The sequence below is a fragment of the Papaver somniferum genome, chromosome 5 (genome assembly GCF_003573695.1).
Source record: "Papaver somniferum cultivar HN1 chromosome 5, ASM357369v1, whole genome shotgun sequence".
Lineage (NCBI taxonomy): Eukaryota > Viridiplantae > Streptophyta > Magnoliopsida > Ranunculales > Papaveraceae > Papaver > Papaver somniferum.
In genome coordinates this window covers 67,678,987-67,703,979 of record NC_039362.1, presented here as the reverse complement: position 1 = coordinate 67,703,979, position 24,993 = coordinate 67,678,987, and the positions used below count along the sequence as shown (strand labels likewise).

General features: G+C 38.9%; 2 long non-coding RNA genes across 2 annotated transcripts; both read right to left on the bottom strand.

Moving 5' to 3' along the window:
- Nucleotides 1–10,446: 10,446 nt before the first annotated feature.
- On the bottom strand, nucleotides 10,447–11,419 carry LOC113277491. Its single transcript, XR_003324954.1, has 4 exons — nucleotides 11,255–11,419; nucleotides 11,017–11,119; nucleotides 10,860–10,928; nucleotides 10,447–10,716 (listed from the first exon to the last, which is right to left on the bottom strand). It is a non-coding gene; the product is annotated as an uncharacterized LOC113277491 (long non-coding RNA).
- Nucleotides 11,420–11,548: 129 nt separating this feature from the next.
- Nucleotides 11,549–12,753, bottom strand: LOC113277492. The gene is made up of 4 exons (XR_003324955.1): nucleotides 12,702–12,753; nucleotides 12,385–12,504; nucleotides 11,958–12,131; nucleotides 11,549–11,613 (listed from the first exon to the last, which is right to left on the bottom strand). It is a non-coding gene; the product is annotated as an uncharacterized LOC113277492 (long non-coding RNA).
- Nucleotides 12,754–24,993: the final 12,240 nt, after the last annotated feature.

Genomic DNA, 24,993 nt, shown 5'->3' with positions numbered 1-24,993 from the left:
ATAGTGTGTGAAAACGTCTATGGTCATTATAGAAGAATGTTTCAATGATTGAAATAAAGAGTTTAGAATCCTGTAACCATCTATGGATATAAGCATAGTGTGTTTGCACATTAGTGTATAAGTCCAAAACCGGGAGCCTAAAGTATGCATACTTGTGTGTATACAGAAAGGTTGTAGGAGATTGGGTAAGTACGCGTACCCGTACGCATACTGGCGGAAGTTCACGTCCGTGAATCTCTTCTAAGTTTGAAAACCAAAACCAAACTCATCCGGTTACCTAAAGTACGCGTACCCGTACGCATACTGGCAGAAAGTTCACGTCCGTGAATTTCTGCTGAGTTTGAAAACTAAAACAAACTCAAATCCGGTAACTTAAGTACGCATATCCATACACATACTTAAGAGGTTACTTTTTAAGATCGGTTGTACATGAACCTAAAACATTTATCAATAAGGAATGCAATCTTTGCAAACCGTGACTATAATGTTCATGTATCTATTCAAGTGAATCAAACCGATTTTGCTTCAATTGTGTTCTTGTATACATCCATGAGAATATAGCAATTGAACAACTCTTTAACTAGTTTCATTTGAGTCATTTGAACTAATAACTGGTTAAGATGAATAAGGTTGATATGAGAGTAATCATATGGCTAACCTCGGTTAACTATTGTGAACTAACATGGTGTACACGTTTAGGTACGGTTACATAAACCTAAAATGAAGGTACATTTCATTTGTGTGTAACAAGCTAAGTTCGATCTAACGGTTGAAAGATATTAGCTTGGTTGAATCAGGTTTTTCATCTAACAGTGAATATTGAATGCTTTGTTACCAAGGTAACTTGGATTGCAAACCCTGATTTGAAAACTATATAAAAGAGAACTCTAGCAACTGGGAAACCTAATCCCCACACCTCATGTGTGTTACTAGTTGCATAACTAGAGTCGATTCTCCTTTAACCTTAGGTTTCTTCTCAAGACTCTGTAGGTTAACGACTTGAAGACTTCATTGGGATTGTGAAGCCAGACCCAACTATTCTCTTTGTAGTTGTGTGATCTGATCTTGCTGTTTCTATCGTGATTGAGTGCAATTGTAAAATTGGCTTGAGATTTATATCTCTGATAGGCAAGATAGAAAAGTAATCACAAACACCTTCGTCTCATCGTTTGTGATTCCACAATAATTTGTTTCGCTAGTCGATTAAGTTTATTGTGAGGTGATTGATAATACTAGGTTGTTCTTTGGGAATATAAGTCCGGTTTATCAATTGGTTCCTGTTCACCTTGATTTATCAAAAGATGGAACAAAAACTCTTGGGTATTTCTATGGGAGACAGATTTATTCAATCCTATAGACTTTTCTGTGTGAGACAGATTTGTTTATCAAGTCTTCGACTTTGGGTCGTAGCAACTCTTAGTTGTGGGTGAGATCAGCTAAGGGAATCAAGTGCGTAGTATCTTGCTGGGATCAGAGACGTAAGGAGCGCAACTATACCTTGAATCAGTGTGAGACTGATTAGGGTTCAACTACAGTCCAGTCCGAAGTTAATTGGTAGTAGGCTAGTGTCTGTAGCGACTTAATACAGTGTGGTGTTCAATATGGACTAGGTCCCGAAGTTTTTCTGCATTTGCGGTTTCCTCGTTAACAAAATTCTGGTGTCTGTGTTATTTCTTTTCCGCATTATATTTTGTTATATAATTGAAATATCACAGGTTGTGCATTAAGATAAATCAATTAGAATATCCAACCTTTGGTTGTTGATTTACATTGATTGACACTTAAACATTGGTCTTTGGTACCATTCAAGTAATTCCTCTTATATTCAATCGGGCTCGCAGATTTCTATTTGCTGATTGCAGATTGAATTAAGAGTTAGAGATGTTAAACTCTTTGATATACTTTATTCTAGATTGAGTCTGACTGTCTAGTTGATTCTCAGGAAAGTGTATTGGAGTAAGTCCTCTCAAATTGCCAAACGAATTGTTGGGTGTGGTTGTTAGACCCCCGCATTTTCAACTGTATCAGAACAGGCAAACACGTTAAAGACCTTATAAGTCTGTGTTTGTAGCGATCTGAGGATGGACGATATTGTATCTGATAAACACATCATCAGAAATAAAAGTTCTGCTTCATTAAAGTCTATTAAAGAGAAAGATTTGTCAATCTCGAATATAGATGAACCTAATATTCCAATGAAACATACGTACATTGACAAGTGTTTCCCTGACTACCTTACTACCGAGTTTGTCTCAGAAGTTGAAAGGAATGCAACCAAAGAGAGCTCAACGATTCTAAAACTTTTTAGGATCCAGGCTGATAATGTCAATCAATTGAAACATAAAGTCAATGTCCTTGTTGGTATGGCTATAAGCATGACTCTCTGCTAAATTTATGATCATCTCTCTATTCTAATTGTTTTGATGAAATAATCTTGAGGGAATGCTTGCAAAATCTCTTGCAACGTCGCTGCCACTACCAAGAACCTCCTAATCTTTACTTCTTTGAGCGTATAGTTGCCTCCTCGGGATGTTGGGACAGCTGAGATGCCTAGCTCACAACAACTTCATTTCTTCCCGAAGAGAGCTACAGTTCCAACTGCTACACATCAGTTGACAGCCAACACACCTCAACAACGTCATTTGAGTACATTTGCAACTACGTCACACTATACCAACGCGGCTTTATTCAACCGAGCCTACAACAAAACAATAAGCTAGAGCTTCCCTTGGAGGCGTGGATGAGAACACCATTAGGCGGACAAACCACAGTAGCTCGAGCCTGTTGAGAGGCGATCTAGGTGATCTGAGCTTATATATGCAGGAACAAAATAGTAATGCGAATAGGCGAGCCTTAGCCCCGGCGGGAACAACCAAAGCGCCAATTGACGCTAGCCAACCGGTTATTCAAGAGAACCAAGTGGGGCGCTGACTTCTATTGCTACTACTAAGGATACGGATAATCAGAACCAATTTAGTGCAGCTACAACAAGAGGCAATCTCCAGAGACGGAGGTCGTTGCCCAATTTAGCGACTTTCAAATAGTTCCACGCGACTGCCCCAATACCACTTGGCTGTACCAGTGGAGGAGAATCACAAGATCGGCACATAGTTGCAACGTGGCTATGGTGGATTTTAGAGACGACTACAAATGTGGAATTATCTATCAAACTATGAGGTGCAAGTGTACCCATCACCTGCTGTGACAATCACAACTTACGTAATTTTTGAGACCAAAAGGTGACGCGTCTACTCCGGCTCCAAGCACCACTCTGGATGGACTTCAGAAACAACTACATTTGGTATTAAAGGCGCGAGTACACCCGTCACCTATCGCCCAACTATCGTCATCTTTTGACCAAAGAGGTAAGAGACCGCCGCGTGCTAGACCAGAAAGGCTACACCACTGCTCCTGCTCCACATTCACACCTCTCTGGTACCATTAACTTTACTAATGATTATTTGTGATACTACATATGTTCAATAGAAAATACGAAAAGCTCTAATTCGATGGCATATGTTCCATTATGATTAATCTATGTAACCATTATGCATGAGCACATGACTATACATCTTGTATCCATAAAGCATGAGGTGTAAATTGGGAGAGGTGCCAGACGCTTAGTCATGCATATAAGGTCAATTCATTAACGCACTTGGTCCAGGTTACTGTTGATTGAATCTTTGATCACTATTATTTATGCTAGGTGTATCACGATTTACTATCTATGCTGAGATAAAAAAATAAAAATGAAACAAAGACTCGGCCTGATATTTTGTTTTTTTTTAGCATACATAAAGTGCTGGTTTGTTTACACTATATTTTAGGTACACTCGGAGTCCGTCAATTATTTTATTCTCTCGTTCTTCATTTCACATAATAACCGCTTTAGCAAATTCCTCTAGTTCCGCTTGTACGCATGTTTACTCGATCCAAATCACGAAGTGTTTAAATATGAATATGTGCGCCCTATGTACGCAATCTAGTCGCATTGTAGGCTGTCATTTTCTTCATATGAATATATGCAATTCATGAAATATAAATGTCATCTAGTCGCATGCGTAGATTGTCACTTTATTTGTACAAAGCATTGATAAGTGCATAATTCATATGATTTTAGTATCCATTCCATACTTGTTTTAGCTATTATTCTTGCGTGTATTCGTATTATGACTCTTGTTTGCTCTTATTTGCCTCTATTACGTGAATCATAAAAAAAGGAGATACAAAGTGCTGAAAAGATCTAGGAAGAGAAGTATTCCAAGTATCCAAGTGCCCAAGTCCAAGAGAAGTGGAAGAAGTGCGACGAAAAGGAGCAAAACGCTCAAAATCAGGAGATGGGCCAAATACGGAGATTAACTCATTCAAATTAAAGATTTTCATCACCATATTGAATAGAAGTGAAAGATAAAAAGAATACAAAAAGAATGAGGTCAATCCGAGTTTGGACAAAGAAGTTGTGGCCAAAACAAGCTTTTTATCGAATACCGAAGACAATAAAGTATGCAAATGGGTATGCATACTTAGCAAGTAGGAAAAAGTGTATTCATACCATGTAAGTCCTAAGGTCACGTTTGGGGTCGTTATTTCATATTTTTGGGTCGGGTTCTTGAGCCGAACTAAATACGTGAGGGTCAAGCAATGTAAACCTATAAAAGGAGGTATTAGGTCATGAATGAAACATCATCATAAGATCACGAAATTGTAAGTATTAGAGAGGAGAAACATCACATGGATCGAAAGCTAGGGTTTCAGAGCGGTTCTTCAATCGTAACGATATCTCTAAACTTTTCTCATATGTATATCATGGATGTTTCTCATGGATGTTTCTACATCCATGAGTAGCTAAACACCTATTGATTGAGGATGAATTCTAAGTTGTAAACAAGATTTGAGTTATTATATTAATCTACTTTGAAGTTATTCATATGATTATCGTTTGTTTATATTATAATGAATATTTATGATTGATTGATAGATTGTTTAGGTAGCCAACTAAATTGATTTGTTGATTCAAACTATTGCTAGTATTGAGTTAGGAGCTAAGTAATCGTCGAATAACTTGTACATAAGTAGAGAACACAAAACCTTGCAGAGGGATTCTGTGGAGCGATTGTGTGTATAAACAACACTAAAAAGTGGACCTTGATATAAGAGTCTAACTAGTAGGATCAACCTATAAATTCACAAAAGATAAAGCATTCGACTAAATTACACCTTCAGTGATCTACTGCTAGGTGGTTTAGGTGAACAGAATCTTGTAGGCGAGAACTTCTGTATCCAGTGATATAAGAAATTTAGGGGATAGCACTGATCTAGCTGTTATTCCACGGTTGATGATAATTTATGATTAACGACGAGTAGGAAATTATAATAACTCATTGACGGTTTATTGACGAAGAAGGATTGCTCGATCATATCTCTATTTATTGATTACAATTCAACTTTATTTGATTTGATTATTTATTTTGTTTAAAATCCAAAATAAACCCCCCCTTTGTGACACTTTGACAACTAAAACTCACTGCTCTTCGTGGGAACGATCCTTATTTCCATTATATTACCAGTTAATTGTGTGGAAATAAGATTATTAATTTGATTGCACTTACGACAGCCATCAAATTTTGGTGCCGCTGCCGGGGAGCATTCGGTAGCTTTAGTTATTATTTTATTAGTTTTATTATTGTTTTTAGAATTTCTTATTAGTTTTTAATTTCGTTTTCTAGATTTTTATTTTCAGGTACTTAATCCCTGGCACCGAAAGATTGGGATTATCATAGGTGTGGTATCCAAACTCGTAGAGGAACAGTACTACAAGCACGTCAACAAACGCAACAAGAACCTCCTTCAGAAGATATGGTAGACGGTACAAATCCACCTCCTCCTCTGCCTGAGGAGAGGAAGCTGCGAGATTTGACATTCCCATGCTTAGATTCGCAACCACTGTGTATTACAATCACTAACCCAGTGGAGCTGAAATTGAATCTACTTCATCATCTACCAAAGTTCAAGGGATTTCCAGTTGAAGATCCGAATCGTCATCTCCGAAAATTTCAACAGAAGATGACAAGTCTTAGGCAAAGTACCGAAGACGGTGATACGACAATGATGCAAGATTTTCAATTCTCTTTAATAGATTTAGTGGAAGAATGGTTGTATTACCTTCCTCCAGGGAGTATTACAACATGGAATGAGATGAAAAGACTATTTTTAAAGAAATATTTTCCTGCTTCAAAAGCAGCCTCTGTTCGTAAGGAAATTAGTGGTGTTCTTCAGATTACTAGGGAGTCTCTCTATGAATACTGAGATAAGTACAAAAAGTTAGTGGCAAGATGCCCCCATCACAACATATCCCCAACACTCATCATTCAATACTTCTATGAAGGGTTACTTCCAGAGCAAAGGAACTTGATTGATGCAGCCGCTGGTGGTTCACTTACTGAAAAGACAATCTCGCTGGCAACCAGTTTGATTGAAAGCATGACTTCAAATGCTCAACAATTTTATACCAGAAATGACTCAAATGTCAGAAGAGTTAGCAATATGGAGGAAACCTCACAATCAGAGCAACAGATGAACAATATAGAGAAGGTAGTACAAAGGATGGCAGCAGTGATTATTCCATCATACGAAGATGAAGCCGAGGTAAATGCCATATTTCCTAATCAGAAGCCAAGGTATGATCCCTACTCTAATACTTACAATACGGGTTGGAAAGACCACCCAAATTTTAATTATGCTAACAAGCAAGCTGCAGTTTCTAATCTTTATGCGAGACAAAATGGATTTCAACAACAACAATTCCAGCAGTCTCAACAACCTCAAAATCAAACCTCCAATTTTGAAGATTTTCTGAAAACCTACATATAGAAACAAGATACAATTTTGCAAAGACAGTATATGGCGATTAAGAACATTGAGACACAAATCGGTCAATTAGCCACTTCCGTAGGTAAGTTGGAAGCACAGGCGGCTGGGAAACTACCATCTCAACCGTTTGTGAACCCAAAAGAGCAAGTTAATGCAGTCACTCTAAGAAGTGGGAGACAAACTGAAGAGCCACATCAACAGAAAGAGGTTAGTAACGACATCGAAAAGGAAGTAGAAGAGGAAATCATCCCAAAATAAAAGCCAACTTCAAACGGCCAACCTAAGAACACGGTTCCCACTTTTACCATACATACTCCTTTCCCTAGTCGTTTTGCCAAGTCAAAGAAGCAAGCTCAAGACAAGGAGATCATGGACATTTTCAGCAAGATACATATCAACATTCCATTTATTGAGGCCATCAGAACCGTACCCAGGTATACCAAGGTTTTGAAGGATTTGTGTACAAGGAAGGATAGGTTGATTGCTACTGAGATTACTCAGGTGGGCGAAAGTGCTACAACTATGTTACTAAAGAAGATGCCTACAAAATATGAAGATCCTGGCGGCTTCACAGTTCCCGTTACCATTGGTAACCGACGATTTGAGCGTGCTTTTCTTGATTTAGGAGCTTACATAAGTGTTATGTCAGTCGATATTTATGATTCTTTGAATCTCGGACCTTTAAAAGAGGCAAAGATTACTATTCAATTGGCTAACAAGTCCAATATATATCCTAAGGGAGTCGTGGAGGACGTGTTAGTTCAAGTGAATCCGTTAATCTTTCTGGTTGATTTCTACATTGTGGATATGGACAATGGAGATAGTTGTTCATCTACTTCGTTACTTCTTGGGAGACCGTTTATGAAAACTGCAAAGACGAAGATTGATGTTGATAGTGGTTCACTCACTATGAAATTTGATAAGGAGATCATACGGTTCAATATCTTTGAAACCATGCGTTATCCTAGTCACTCCGCTTTCTCTATTGATGTTATTGGTTCATTAGAGCAACAAATGTTTGATTTGAATGCTAAGGACGAACTTGGAGTTGTGTTACGCAATAGCATTGATTTAGACGTTCACGGGCAGCCGAACCTGGACGTTGAGATAGCCAAAGAACTGGTGAAGATGTGTGGTGCCTTAACAACACTACATGAAGCAAAAACGGGTAATATTTCTTATATTTCACTACCCATAACTAATGAGGTTCCTTTACCTTCTATTTTACAGGCACCGAAACTAGAATTGAAGCCGCTTCCAGACCACTTAAAGTACGCGTACGTGGGTGATAAAGAAGAACTTCCGGTGATTATTGCAAAGAATCTCACCCCAATACAAGAAGACGTCTACTTAGGGTTCTGAAAGAGCACAAAACGGCTATTGGTTGGAAAATTGCTGATATCAAAGGCATTAGTCCATCCATGTGCATGTATAGAATCCTAATGGAAGATGATTTTAAGCCTGTACGTGATGCTCAGCGTAGGCTTAACCCCCAATGATGGAGGTCGTGAAGAAAGAGATCCTCAAATTACTAAGTGTGGGGGTGATTTACCCAATTTCTGACAGCAAATGGGTTAGCCCGGTACAGGTGGTACCTAAGAAATCAGGCGTCACTATTGTGAGAAATCAAGATGATGAACTTGTTCCTAGAAGAGTTCAAACAGGATGGAGAGTGTGCATAGACTACAGAAAGCTTAATACAACAACCCGAAAGGATCACTTTCCTTTGCCTTTCATTGATTAGATGTTAGAGAGGTTAGCGGGACACTCACATTATTGCTTTTTGGATGGTTATTCGGGCTACAATTAGATTGTTATTGCATCGAAGGATCACGATAAGACTACTTTCACTTGTCCTTTTGGTACGTTTGCCTATAGAAGGATGTCGTTTGGTCTTTGCAATGCGCCCGCCACTTTTCAGAGGTGTACGGTTAGTATATTTTCTGACTACGTGGAATGCATCATTGAGGTATTTATGGATGGTTTTAGTGTTTATGGCAATTCATTTGATATTTTTTTACAAAATCTTGAACTTGTGCTTAAAAGATGCATAAACACTAACCTTATTCTTAATTGGGAGAAATGCCATTTTATAGTAAACCATGGCATAGTGCTCGGTCACATTGTGTCCTCTCGAGGGCTTTAAGTTGACAAAGCAAAGATAGACTTAATAAGAAACTTATAATACCCCACTTATGTGAGGGAGATTCGTTCTTTTCTTGGTCATGCAGGTTTTTACAGGCGGTTTATTAAAGATTTCTCCAAAATCTCAATGTCGATGTGCAACTTATTGTAAAAGGAGGTTACTTTGACTTCAATAAGGAGTGCAAGGATGCCTTTGATAAATTGAAAGAGTTGTTGACAACTGCACCAATTATCAAGTCACCGGATTGGAATTTGCCATTTGAATTAATGTGTGATGCCAGTGACTATGCAGCTGGAGACGTTTTGGGTCAAAGAGTAGACAAGTTGTCTCATGTGGTTTATTATGCATCTAGGACCCTAAACGATGCACAAATCAACTATTCTACCACTGAGAAAGAATTTTTGGCTATAGTATTTGCACTAGAAAAATTTAGATCATATTTGGTGGGTTCAAAAGTGGTTGTGTATTCTGATCACGCAACACTTAGGTACCTATTAAACAAGAAAGAAGCTAAGCCAAGACTTATACGATGGATACTTTTAATGCAAGAATTTAATTATGAAATCAAGGATAAAAGAGGTGTTGAAAATACTGTTGCTGATCATCTTAGTAGACTTGTTGTTTCCGAAGAAGAACTTCCTTTACAAGATCGTTTTCCAGACGAACAACTTTTCTCAATTGAAGATTCAACACCTTGGTACGCGGATATAGTGAACTACTTGGTTACGAGACAAGTACCTAGTACAATGTCTAATTTTCAAAAGCTTAAGCTTAAGAAAATAGCCAAGCAGTATGTGTGGAATGAGCCCTACATGTGGAAATACGGTTCTGATCAAATCATCCGCAGGTGCGTGCCTAATTCTGAATTTCAATCTACTCTTACTTTTTGTCATACTTATGCATGTGGTGGTCACTTAGGTTTTAAACGTACCGCTTTCAAAGTAATTGTAAGTGGCTTTTATTGGCCCACCCTATTTGAGGATGCATATATTTTTTGCAAATCTTGTGATAGATGTCAAAGCACTACACCATTTTAAGATATTAGCAACCTTCCATAACTGTTGCTAAACGGGGTCGCAACAGGTTTTTTCCGTTGCTAAACACGATGTCGCAATTTTAGAAACGGCATAAGCTCTGCTGCTAATCACTGCAGCAACGACGATTCGCAACGGCGCATGCCCTTGCTAAAATTTTTATTAGCAACACCATTTTGCTGTTGCGAATATGTTGCTAATTACAGGAATACCCCTACCCGGAACCAAGTACTGTTGGTTCTGGTTCTAATTTAGTAACAGATTACTGATGTTGCTACTTTTTTGCAACATTAAAAGAACAGGTCAAGTCTTCATTGACCTGGTCAAAATCAACGATACACTACTGGCTAGTTGACAATGGTGCAGTTACTATAAGAATTGAACTATCACCATTTCAGACATTAATACAACTTCAAACAAAATCTTTGATTTGGAGAAACGTCCTACATTAACTTAAATATCAAACGCTTACCTTCACACTTAAAGATATATTATCTTCCCCTGTAGTGCCCTCAACAAGTTGCATAAGCCTGCCTGGTTCATTTGCAGGAAGATGATGTTGAAGTTGAGCTAGTTTGAGATCAGACTCCACGGTCATCCCTACCTTCCCAGCCTGGGATTCTACCATAAAGGACCCAACAATGTACTTGGACAATGCATATTGGTCTGCATGAGATGTAGGAAGAATAAAAGTTGTAATAAGCTTCAAGGGGTTAAAATAGAAACCATACTGGAAATTGATGCTTAAACTCGGCTAAAAACAAAGTTGACAAGAATAAATTGGTAAAGTAGTATTTATGTAAGTTAACCTGCTGAACATGTCAAGCTGTTGGAAAAGACGGAAAAGGAACAATCATTTTTGACGGTGTTGGTGACTCCTGCACAAACGTAGAATACGAAGGTGAGGAATTATTGAGGTGGAGCAGGTTCTCAGTAAAAAATTTGTGGGATTAATTATAATCTTACATATACAGACTTTTGGTCGTAGTTGGAAAGATATGGCACGATAGAGTACTTCTGAACATTCATCTAGATGTACCACAAGCATGTGGAGAAGCAAGAAACTATCCTGAAATGTTCAAACAAGAGAAAATACAAGCATTAGAATCATAAATTCATGACAGTTTCATACTCCTTCCCCAGTAAGCATTCCACATAACTTATAGTAACACAACAAGGAAAAGGAAGAATGACTCGTACTAACCGCTAAGTCACCATTCAAAAGAACTGGCTTTAGAGAGTCGTACAATCCGAAGTAGAGACCACAGATGACAATAATTCCAACACAAGAAATGTTGAACCCGCGGTAAACCCAGCAACACCATCATATTTGATAGTCTTCCAGCCTTTATACACCCAGAGACCATCGATGACGATACCAGGTGGCTTCTTTTGCGCAATTCTGTACAAATCACACACAAAATTCATTAAATATCATAACATGTAGAAGCACTGGTTAAGGAACTTTGAACGACGATAAACAATTATCTTGCCAGACCTTTGACCGGGAAAGACAGTTAAAAATTGCCTTGATACCAGGTGAAAGCACATCGAGTGAAACACCTAAAAAGAGTTAAAAGTGTCAAGATGAATCATGTATATCAATAAAATTCACAAAGACCAGGGTTATGCCCATGCCAAGCCTCCAAATTTTTTAGTTTGATCTTAGGAGGATCTTTCAGATCTTATGCCCATGCCAGGCCTCCAAAGAACACAGACAACCCTTATTTTTTAACCTTCATTAGTATTACCCTTTAAAATGGGATCACAAGGAGGACAGATGGAAAAAGTTGGGAAGAGCATATGAAACATGAGCTGGACACTTGTGATCTCGGACATGGTACAGGATATTCAACAGAAAAATCTAAGAGTAGAAACAGTTATTGTTCTCAAAAAAATTACATTACCTTCTCGCATCGGTGTTAGCAAGACAACCATCAAAATCAAACTCGGTAATCATTTCTTGAACTTCTTAGATTCCACATGCTTCATTGTTCCATTTATGCTCCAGTCATCATATGATGGAATATGAGAAGTCACGGGAAAAAGAATCTCAACACCTTGAGGATTACCGACAACAGCTGCGAGTTCAATTGGCTTTAGTCCGCGTTGTGACAAGAAAAAGTCGACTTTCATAATCGACCCATAGCACACCACTACTTATTTTCATTTTAAGAAGCACAACAAAAACTAAACGTAGGATTAAGAAACTGGCGCGCCTTTCTAACCCAAGGAAGGAATAATCAAGGCAATCACTTCGTAAGTACCATTTCAAGCAGTTACAACAGTTGATGCCCACTAAATGAATAAAGACCAAAAGTAAAATCAACTTACTATATTTTTAACATCTAAATCTGCACCAGCATCAACCAGCAGCTTGATGATTTGTGTTACCCCTGCAGCAAGTGGAAGAGCTTTTATTCCATCTGGTGCACCATTTGGATCAGCACCTGCCTAAACAGATGACAAAAATATTTACAAAAAAAAGTTATATAGGGTATATTTACAAACCCATTTAGCTATAGTAAACATATAGAGGAACCCAACAAACACCAAAGAATCCTTGGATATACATGTATGATGAAAATGTTGGTGAAGAAGGAACCAATTAACACAAACAAATCTTTAAAGGGTTTCAATAAAAATTGTACCTGAAATTTGATTGAATCTCCTTAAAATTTGTTTGACCTAATTTACTTGAGACAAATTATTCAATCATGAAATCGACTGGAACGATTTCAAGCTGAGCACAAGAAAATATATGATTTCATCAAATTAAAGTTAAGAAATAATAAATGGAAATTGAAGAAAAACAAACAGAGACTTACCTTTCTCATAGCAGATTCACAGATGTAACCCTAAAATCAAAATCCCTGAAATCGAAAAAAAGCAGATCCACAGTTGAAACCCTAAAATCGATTAAAGAAAAAGATTATGCAAACCCTAGAAATCAAAATCTAAAAACCCTATAAAGAGAAGTGAAAGGATTATGCGAACGATTATACCCTGGCTGTTGATTTCAGTGGGTTTAGAGCTGAAAGAGAGATGAAGTTCTATAATCACGCAGTTCTTCAGAGGAGAAGACATGAAGCTTCAGAGATGGAGAGGAGATGAAAGAGATGAATCTGTTGCGGAGAAAAAATGAGAAGGGAAAAAAACGACAAGGCAGGGGATATAGCTTTGGCTGAAGGGTGGAAAGAAAAACAAGAAGACTTGACCGAAGTTTGATTTGGGCGTAAAAATTAGTCCTAGTGTTCCCGACCACATACGCACTTCGCACGCTTGAACGTAGAGTAGTTGCTATTCGCAACCTACAATTGGTGGTTGCAAAATTAGCAACAAGAATCTGCCATTGCGAAACATTAGCAACCAACATTAGCAACAGGAAATTAGCAACGGCGCTATGTTGTTTCTAATCTAAGTTGTCAATCCCTTAAAAATGGTGTAGTGAAGAACGGGCAATCTAGGTGCTCGAAATCAAATGCCACTCACACCAATTCTTACTGTTGAAGTATTTGATGTGTGGGGAATTGATTTTATGGGTCCTTTTGTCAATTCTAACTGAAAATATTATATACTTCTTGCTGTGGATTATGTTTCAAAATGGGTAGAAGTTAAAGCCACCCCTACTAATGATTCTCAAGTTGTTTGTGAGTTTGTGAAGGAATATATTTTTTCTAGACATGGTACACCAAGAGTGATTATCAATGATAGAGGCTCACATTTCCAGAAATCCTTTCATGCTCTACTCAAGAAGTACAACATAACACAGAAGGTTGGTACGCCGTATCACCCACAAACTAGTGGGAAAGCCGAAATGTCGAACCGTGAGATTAAATCCATTCTTGAGAAAACCGTAAACACAACACAGAAAGATTGGAGTTATAGGCTTAATGATGCATTATGGGCATATAGAACGGCGTACAAAACACCGATTGGTATGTCCCCATATCAGTTGGTTTATGGAAAAGCTTGTCATCTTCCGGTTGAACATGAACACAAGGCATATTGGGCGATAAAGATGTGCAACATGGATTATGACAATGCGGGGAAACAAAAGAAGTTACAACTCAACGAGCTAGAGGAGATACGTAATGATGCTTACGAGAGCTCTCGTATTTACAAGGAAAAGACGAAACTTTTCCATGACAAGATGATTTCTCGAAAGGATTTTGTTGTGGGGCAAAAAGTTTTTTGTTTATGGGTGAAAACTATTTCTGTTGGCTTTGGTAATTTGGCGTGTGTGGATGAGAAATGAATCTAAACCCTAAAAAAATGCACTGCACGGGAGTGCTTTTGATTCGAGAGATCAATCTGTACAATTCTGGCCTAAACCAAGAAATGGTCATTCCAGACTTGCTTCGGTCACAAAGTGAAGGAGATGGGGTTGATCTTAGGGAGGGAAGCGAAGAAGGTGTTGAGATTGTGGAGGTGTTGGTTGTTTATGACTTGTATCAGAATACCGAACTGGCTTGCAATAATGTAAGCAATCAGCTCTGGATGTTTGAATACGTTGTATCAACACTTGGTTTTTGTCTTGTATGTGTTGGAAATAGGGAGGAGAACCTATTTATATTAGTCATTGAGCCTAACCCACGTCTCTCGTGGTAAGTGGAGGAGGTGGAGTGATGGAGTAGTGGAGTCGTGTGAGTGATTGTCACACAATCAGGTATAAGCCCACTTCTCCCATCATCACTAATCGTCCATGTCTTCCTGACACGTTCTTGTGATGGCGCGTTGCACGCTGTAAACTGCCAGACCAATACCTTAGTATGTATCCCCCAGTTTGTGACATGCTTGATGTCTCAATTGTGTGGATCGTGGGACCCACAGAAGGTAGCATACGGTGCTAGGTTAAATGACTAAGTTATTTAGGAAGTCGATACTCAAGAAATATCGGGCGTACTCTATACATGTAATGCATCGAATATAATCAATGTGTATGAAGCATCGTTGTTTTAAGGCTTAACGGAGTAAGTCACGGATTAAGCGTCTTAGAACAGATGCATGCTTAGCTATCTTCGAATAATAGTTTGGAGGTTGCACATACAAGCCCTCCCTTGGCCGATCACATGATGTGGTAGAGTGACGGATGGTAATCACCACGACACCTTATTGGCCATTTAACTCCTAGACTGGGCTGCCTAACCAAGCTAGTAGAGTTGGACGGATAAGATGATATATGACGCTCATCTGCGACCGTTGATGAAGTTTTAGGGTTTTGAAGAGGTGCGCAAGCATCACTCTTCAGCTTCGTCGAAACCAAGCATGGAAGGTGTTTTTGACAGGACCGACCGGGCAGGCGTGTAGACGGCTTGCCGGTGTGCATGTCCATACCTCACTGCCCCATGAAGATGCGATCTAGGCCACTCAAGTTTACCGGTAAAGAGGACTGGCTGAGATCGATTTGCGGCCGGAATCCTGCGCCGCAAAGGATTTCCAAAGGGGCGCGACATGCCATCTTCAGGGCGCACGAATCGAGGCGTCTGGTCCTGCCTTACTTTGGTCGGTCGGACATAGAGGTAGACGGGCCCACGGTGATCATGTAGATACTCTCTGGACCTCCTTAGTCTATTCCTGCACCCTTCATCCAGGATGGCGAAGATGGACGCTCGTGATCGATTTACGCACATGTAATATGCCGCAAACCCTAATTAGGGTTTTATGTTGGCCGCGTGCATGCTACTTTGGCCGGACGAGTTTGCATGCTATGCTCTTCGTTTGGATTGGCCGACCACGTGGGACCCACATTGGGACGGTGGTGAACATGGTGATACCTGACTGACGGTCATAGTCCTGATCTAAGACATCCAAACATGCTGGTGAAGTTGGATGGTCGTGATCAATTTGAGACCCTTAGTGGAATTTCCTGCGACCTTTTAAGCCTCACGCTGGCCCAACTTCAGGCAACCACATGTCATTTCGTGGCTAGGTCAGGGGAGGATCGATTATGCAGGTAGGAAGGGGGCCCGCCAGTGTACACCACGATACTTGTCCGACCGGACCTGGAAAAATCTACGTCGTCCAACTATGCCGGCGAAGTTGGACGACCGTGACTGTTTTTAAGTCTGCCTTGGTAGGCCCTTGTCGCGCGATCCTTCTGCTCCACACCAGCCTGGACATCCAACTCTGGACTGGCGTTTGGTGGCTATTTGAAGGGCGTGGTATGTATTCGACCGACCAGGGCAAAAACAGGCCCGCTGGTGGTCATTGTGGTGATATCCTGCTCCTACTGAGGATCGTCTAGGCTATCGAATCATGCGGCCAACCTGCGTGGTCATGATTATTTCTGAGACTGGCACGGGCAGTCCAGATTATACTCAATCGGGCTAGTATAACACACCGAGAGGAATGCTCAATCGGGCTAGTATAACACATCGAGAGACTTTACTCAATCAGGCTAGTATAACACATCGAGAGATAGCCTGTACGTGCATTTCGTGCATGCCTCACTATTGACACTCGGAGATTCGTGTTACTCTGTTAGGAGCAACACTCAGTCCTCATGCCGCACCAATAGTGAGGGTTCCCGGGAACATCACATGAAATACAAGGCTAATAAGGCATTAATTAATAATGCTATAAATCTACAGAAAATCGGGATTGTTGCTACATGCTCCGTTCTGGGTGTGTCTAATTCACAGGGATTGTTGCCACATGCTCCATTCTAGGTGAATTAATAAAGTGAAGAAGTATTCATCACTCGGATAGCTTTATCCTTTGCAGGATGTCAGCGTATTAAGTTCGGCTTTTACAATTTTATCCTTAAACAAAAATACACCATCAACATTCTTTTATTTTATTCTCGTCTTAAACTATTTCCTGGTAAGCTACGGGTCCATATGGATTGGACCGTATGTTGTTACTAATGTTTATTCTCATGGCGCAGTTGAAATTTCTAGTCTTAGAGATGGAACAAATTTAAAGGTGAACGGCCATAGATTGAAGCCGTATTATGAAATCATTGCTTATGTGGATATGGATGTGCAAGGATTTCATGATTATCTCCCTCTGGAGGAGTAATTGAAAGGATGCCAAGTCGGGCTGAGGACATTAAACTAAGCGCTAAATGGGAGGCAACCCATCGGTTTTGTATCTCTATCCCTTTTGTTTTTAATTTTATTAATTTTGCATATCATATCTTGCATTCTCATCTTAGATTTTACAAGTCATATATCCATAATGAAAGTTTTGACGAATTCTCGTCAAAAAATTCTAACTGCGCAGTTGTCACGAAAACAGCTCTCGAGACTTCATACGAAGTCCGATTTGTGTGGTTGACCCCAACTTTTAAAGAGGACAGACTCATATTTCTTTTACAAAAAGAAAATCTTAATTTTTATTCTGTTAAGTTGGAGCGATAGTCCTGAACATTTGAGTTTCGGTATTTTACCAGAACTTTTTCAGATTGCATGTCTGTCAGTCCGGAGGCCATAAAAGTCAGAACGTTTATCGAAATACTGTGCCCTTTATACATGTTATAGAAATGAAGTAGGCGAACAACTTTAGTTTAGGATGTTTTTCCTAGTTCCCTACCCATTGGTACATATTTTGAGTTTTTCAGGGCTGTTACGTCAGAAATCAGAATTTTCGGTTTTGAACATCGAGGACAATGTTGATTTTAAGTGTGGGGGAGCATTTAGTATCTACTATTTGCATATACACATAAAAAAAATCATACTCTTTAATTTCTTGCATTCTTGAGACTTCATCTTTTGGAGTTAATTATGAGCTACTTAGGATGACAGTCTAAACCTTTTAAGGTTAAAACAGTTCTTCCAGCTATAGATTAAGTTCCATTTATTTCAATCCTTAAATATATACGTTCATAATTGAATGTGAAACTCAGTTATGGTAGTCGTTTGAAAGATTCATTCTCGCAATTAATCATTACTGAATCATTTTCTTTTTATTTTTGCAGTTTTATGTTTCTCTAAAGTGATTTGGTGGGATCCTGATACTGTCGTGGATGTTGTAGCAAGGTAATCATTGGTTGACTATATAAAATCCCCATAATACAATTGTCTTACACTCATAAAGAGTGAGCCGGAAAAAAAAAAGAAAAAAAAAAGAAACGTATATATAAGGCTCCTCTTCATTTGTCGACACTAATAAATGATAGGTCTGGAATTGCGGGCTAATCATAGTCGATGAAAACAAAAACCATATAATCATTATATAGAAAGTTAAAAATAGTATTGATGAGGTACTCGACACTTGGATAGCAGTATGTGTGAAACGTTGTCCCTGTCTCCGTCGCCTAAACAAGCGTGGAATGCAGGATCCAAGGCACCTATCACATACTTGCTGAAAAGGAATATGCGCTTAGAGTATCTAATCATGTGTTCGAGTTAAATGGGTGCTTCTCTCAACTATTGCGCTATAAACAAGAATCCTTTGACAACATTCATAAAAGTATTGTGGGTAACATCTTTCACTTTAGTCAACATTTGCACACTTCACTTTTCTATTTCCATTCTCTTATCTATCCATGTGATTTCAGTATGCGCGTGTTGTGGAAAACTTTGCAACAAGTACGATGACTATCTTAGTAGAGTTTTGCAATCATGTTGAATGTCACACGTAAGTAATTGCTTGTGTGTGATGATTGGAATGTATGTGGGATGTTTGTAACTAAAGAACTTATGAAAGCTAATTATTTGGCTATTACTTTGTGTCCACCCTTAGTGATTCTTCCAATGCGAGAAATTGGAGTAGATTTTGTGGGTATACCTCTTGTAAACCCTCACGAGACTATAACTCGTCCACTAGGGACACCTAGGGGTTTAAAGGCTTGTTATACATGCTAAGTGTAACCGTTTTCTCAACGACATGGAGTTGTTGCATTTAGGATTAGTTTTATTTAGTTTTCTCGAGGACTAGCAAAATCTAAGTGTGGGGGAATTCATAATTCATATGATTTTAGTATTCATTCCATACTTGTTTTAGCTATTATTCTTGCGTGTATTCATATTATTACTCTTGTTTGCTCTTATTTTCCTCTATTATGTAAATCATGCAAAAAATAGATACAAAATTCTGAAAATATCTAGGAATAGAAGTATTCCAAGTATCCAAGTGCCCTAGTCCAAGAGAAGTGGAAGAAGTGCGACGAAAAGGAACAAAACGCTCAAAATCAAGAGACGGGCCAAAGACGGAGATTATCTCATTCAAATTAAATATTTATCATCACCATATTTAAGAGAATTGAAATATAAAAATAATGCAAAAAGAATTAGGTCATTCCGAGTTCGTACGAAAAAGTTGTGGCCAAAACAAGCTTTTTATCGAATACCGAAGACAGTAAAGTATGTAAACGGGTACACATACTTTAATTCCGAAAATTTCTGCTGGTACGCATACTTAGCAAGTAGGAAAACTTGTATTCATACCTTGGAAGGCCTAAGGTCACGTTTGGGGTCGTTATTTCATATTTTTGGGTCGGGCTCTTGAACCGAACTAAATACGTGAAGGCCGAGCAATGTAAACCTATAAAAGGAGGTATTAGGTCATGAATGAAACATCATCACAAGATCACGAAATTGTAAGTCTTTGAGAGGAGAAACATCACACGGATCGAAAGATAGGGTTTCCGAGCGGTTCTTCAATCGTAACTATATCTTTAAACTTTTCTCATATGTATATCATGGATGTTTCTACATCCATGAGTACCTAAACACCTATTGATTGAGGATGAATTCTAAGTTGTAAACAAGATTTGAGTTATTATATTAATCTACTTTGAAGTTCTTCATATGATTATCGTTTGTTTATATTATAATGAATATTTATGATTGATTGATAGATTGTTCAGGTGGCCAACTAAATTGATTTGTTGATTCAATCTATTGCTAGTATTGAGTTAGGAGATAAGTAATCGTTGAATAACTTGTACACAAATAGAGAACACAAAACCTTGCAGAGGGATTTTGTGGAGCAATTGTGTGTATAAACAACACTAAAAAGTGGACCTTGATCTAAGAATCTAACTAGTAGGATCAACCTATAAATTCACAAAAGATAAATCATTCGACTAAATTACACCTTGAGTGATATACTACTAGGTGGTTTAGGTGAATAGAATCTGGTAGGCGAGAACTTACGTATCCAGTGATATAAGGAATTTAGGGGATATCACTGATCTAGCTGTTATTCCACGATTGGTGATAATCTATGATTAACGACGAGTAGGCAATTATAATAACTCGTTGACGGTTTATTGACGAAGAAGGATTCCTCGAACATATCTCTATTTATTGATTACAATTCGACTTTATTTTCTTTGATTATTTATTTTGTTTAAAATCTAAAACAAAACCCCCCTTTGTGACACTTTGACAACTAAAACTCATTGCTCTTCGTGGGAACGATCCTTACTTCCATTATATTACCAGTTAATTGTATGGAAATAAGATTATTAATTTGATTGCACTTACGACAGCCATCAAGCATCAATATTGTTTTGAATCTCATGATCGGCTATACAAAAAAAAATCTAGTAAAGTGCTCCGGGCACCATGCTAGCAAGGGTCCATAGAGGCCTCTTGAACAAACACAAATCTACAAAAGGATAAGGGAATGCAAAGGCGCCTGGTCGGCTGACAAATCTACAAAATGTCTCAGGAACGCCAAAGGCGCCTGATCGACTGACAAATTTACAAAAGGTCTCAGGAATGACAAAGGCGCCTGATCGACTGACAAATCTACAAAATATCTCAGGAATTCCAAAGGCGCCTGATCGACTGACAAATTTATAAAAGGTCACATGAATGCCAAATGCGCCTGTTTGACTGACAAATCTACAAAAGGTCTCAGGAATGCCAAAGGCGCCTCATCGACTAACAAATCTACAAAAGGTTACGGGAATGCCAAAGGCGTCTGGTCGGCTGAAAAATCTACAAAAGGCTACGAGTATGCCAAAGGCGCCCGGTCGACTGACAAATCTACAAAAGGCCACGGGAATTCCAAAGGCACCCAATTAGCTGACAAATTTACAAAAGGCTCTAGGAATGCCAAAGGCGCCCAATTCGCTGACAAATCTACAAAAGGCTACGAGAATGCCAAAGGCCCCCGGTCGTCTAGCAAATCTACAAAAAGGAGGTAATATGCTCTCCCTAACCCATCCTCTACTGAAAAGGAGGGAATAGGCTCGCCCTAGGCACACCCTAGCCCATCCTCTACAGAAAAGGAGGGAATAGGGTCGTCCTAGCCCATGCTCCACACAAAAATAAAAAATGAAAAAGCGGGGGTCTAACAACCTCACCCAATATTTCGATTAGCAATCTGTATAGACTAACTCCAACATACTTTCTAGAGAATCAACTAGACAGTCAGACTCAATCTAGATAAAAGTATATCAAAGAATTAATATCTCAATCTCTCGATTTGATCTATACTCAAGCAAAAAGAAATCTGCGAGTCATTATCAAATACTAGAGAGATAAACTTGGATGGTACCAAAGACCAATATCCAAGTGTTAATCAATTTAAATCAACAACCAAAGGTTGGATATTCTAATTGATTGATCTTAACGCACAACCTGTGATATTTCAATTATATAACAAAATATAATGCGGAATAGAAATAACACAGACACCAGAAATTTTGTTAACGAGGAAACCACAAATGCAGAAAAACCCCGGGACCTAGTCCAGATTGAACACCACACTGTATTAAGCCGCTACAGACACTAGCCTACTACAAACTAACTTCGGGATGGACTGTAGTTGAACCCTAATTAATATCACACTGATTCAAGGTACAATTGCGCTCCTTACGTCTCTGATCCCAACAGGATACTACGCATTTGATTCCCTTAGCCGATCTCACCCACAACCAAGAGTTGCTACGACCCAAAGTCGAAGACTTTGATAAACAAATCTGTATCACACAGAAAAGTCTACAATGATAGATAAATTTGTCTCCCACAGATAAACCTAAGAGTTGTGTTCCGTCTTTTGATAAAATCAAGGTGAAAAAAAACCAATTGATAACCCGGATTTATATTCCCGAAATACATCCTAGAATTATCATTCACCTCATAATAATCTAAATCGTATGGCAGCGAAACTAGATATTGCGGAATCACAAACGATGAGACGAAGATGTTTGTGATTTGTTTTTATCTTGCCCTATCAGAGACATAATCTCAAGTCAATTATTCAATTTAACTCGTACGATAAAAAATGGCAAGATCAGATCGCTCAACTATAAGAGAAGTAGTTTCGTCTGGCTTCACAATCCCAATGAAGTATTTCAGTCGTTAACCTACACGGTCTCGAGAAGAAACCTAAGGTTAAAGGAGAATCGACTCTAGCAAAACCAACTAGTATCACACAGGAGGTATGGGGATTAATTTTTCCAGTTGCTAGATGTCTCCTTTATATAGTTTTCAAATCAGGGTTTTCAATCTACAAAGCATTCAATATTCACCGTTAGATAAAAAACCTGATTTAACCAAGCTAATATCTTTCAACCGTTAGATCGAAACATAGCTTGTCACACACAAATGAAATGTATTTCATTTAGGTTTGAGTAACCGTACCTAAACGTGTACACTTAGTTGGTTCACAAATAGTTAACTAATGGTTAGCCATATGAGCACTTCCATATTAACCATACTCATCTTCTTCACATAACTAGTTCAAATGACTCATAAGAACTAGTTGAAGAGTTTTTCAATTGCTTAGGTCTTTATGAATATACACAATTGAAACAAAATCGGCTTTATTCACTTGAATCAATTCATGAACAATATATCCATGGTTTGCAAAGATTGCATTCCTTATTGATTTATTATTTAAGTTCATGATCTTCCGATTTGAGAAATATAACCATCTTGGGTACGCGTACGGGTACGTGTACCATAGCTACCGGATTTGAGTTTAGAAACTCAGCAGAAATTTTCGGTCGAAAACTTCCATGGGTACACGTACGGGTGTGCGTACCTAAGGTGATTGGTTTAACAGTTTGCAAACTTACAAACTCAGCAGAAATTTTCGGTTCGAAAATTTCTGCTGGTACGCATACCCAACCTGTCTCCTTCACCAATACAATATGCACACATATGCGCACACTTGGGTTCCGGCACATGAATTTATACACTAATGTGCGAACACACTATATATGCTTATATCCATAGTTGGTTACGTAATCTCAACTCTACATTTCAATCATTGAAACATTCTTCAATAATGTTATAACAGTCGTTATTCACAACTATTGTCATCAAAGCTATTTTGAAGATTGAAACGTCATCATGACTTTCGTCACGGGTTAAGATGAAAAGTGGTTAAAGCGATAGCTTACCAACACATATTTCGAGAAAACGATAGGCGAGTAAACTCGGCTCGAGATAGCAAATGTGTATGTATGAAAACTATCATACTTATACGACTTTGTCTCAAGAGTAGGAGATAGAGTAGATAGACTTTTGAGTGATAGATAAGTTCAAGTCTCCGCATACCTTTTAGTCGGATGAAGTTTCACTGGTTCCTTGAGTAGTTCTTCGTCTTCGTAAGATGATCGCCATGAAGTCTGGAGCTCAACTACACTAAACTTTCCTAAACCGAGACTTAGCTATAAGTAGTATAGAAATCAAGACATATAATTTTGACAACAAAATTTGACAAACATGCTTGTCATAGCAACGCATGCGTGTTCGACCGAGCAATGCTCTAACAAATAAGAAGAAGGATGGGATAGGCTCGCCCTAGCCCATCCTCTACAGAAAAGGAGGGAATAGGCTCTCCCTAGGCACATCATATCCCATCCTCTACAGAGAAATAGGGAATAGGCTCGCCCTAAACCATCCTCCACACAAAAATAAAAAGAAGAAGAAGGTGATAGGCTCTCTCTATCCCATCCTCTACAGAAAAGGAGGGAATATATAGGCTCGCCCTAGGCACACCCTAGCCCATCCTCTACAAAAAAAGGAGGGAATATGCTCGCCCTAGCCCATCCTCCACAAAGAAAAAGAAGAAGGATGGAATAGGCTCGCCCTAGGCACACCCTAGCCCATGCTCTACAGAAAAAAGGAGGGAATAGGCTCTCCCTAGCCCATCCTCTACAAAAAGGAGGGAATAGGCTCGCTCTAGCCCATCATCTACAAAAAAAAAAAAAAATATGGATAGGCTCGCCCTAGCCCATCCTCCACAAAAAAGAGAGGGAGAGAATAGGCACACCCTAGACCATCCTCTACAAAAAAATTGGGTAGGTGCGTTTAACCCCCCCCCCCCCCCCCATCGAGGCATGATACGCGCTACCAACTTGTGGGTATCCTGTATAATCGCTTTTAGCTTGTGCCCCACGCGCGAATGAAAGAGTGTTTGTATGCTCATCATATTCCTTACGCGCTTTGTCTTGACGAATCAGTCTGAGAACCCATAACATACCCACTTCCTCTCTCAACACCAATGGGCGTGCCAGTTCGTACTGAAGATAAGACGGGGAAACAAGCTAAAGACATTCCCAACCATGCGGAACAGTTAGAGAAAATAAAATAATGAGGCTAAGTAAATTCTAATCCATATATTCATCACACTCGCACTGAGACCCACAAATTGGGCTGGTAATATAATCCAAAGGTCTAAGAAAATGTTCAGTCATTTCATGCAAAAATTCTCGGAAAATGCCTACCCAAACACCCGCGCGCATGACGAAAATTTCTTGAAAAAACTTGAAAAAGTGGGGGTCTAACAACCACACCCAATATTTTGCTTAGCAATCTGTATGGACAAACTCCAATATACTTTCTGGAGAATCAACCTGACAGTCAGTCTCAATCTTGATAAAAAGTATATCAAAGAGTTTATATCTCAATCTCTCGATTTGATATATACTCGATCAAATAGACCTCTGCGAGTCTTTATCAAATACTAGAGAGATAACTTGGATGATACCAAAGACCGATATCCAAGTGTCAATCAATTTAAATCAACAAC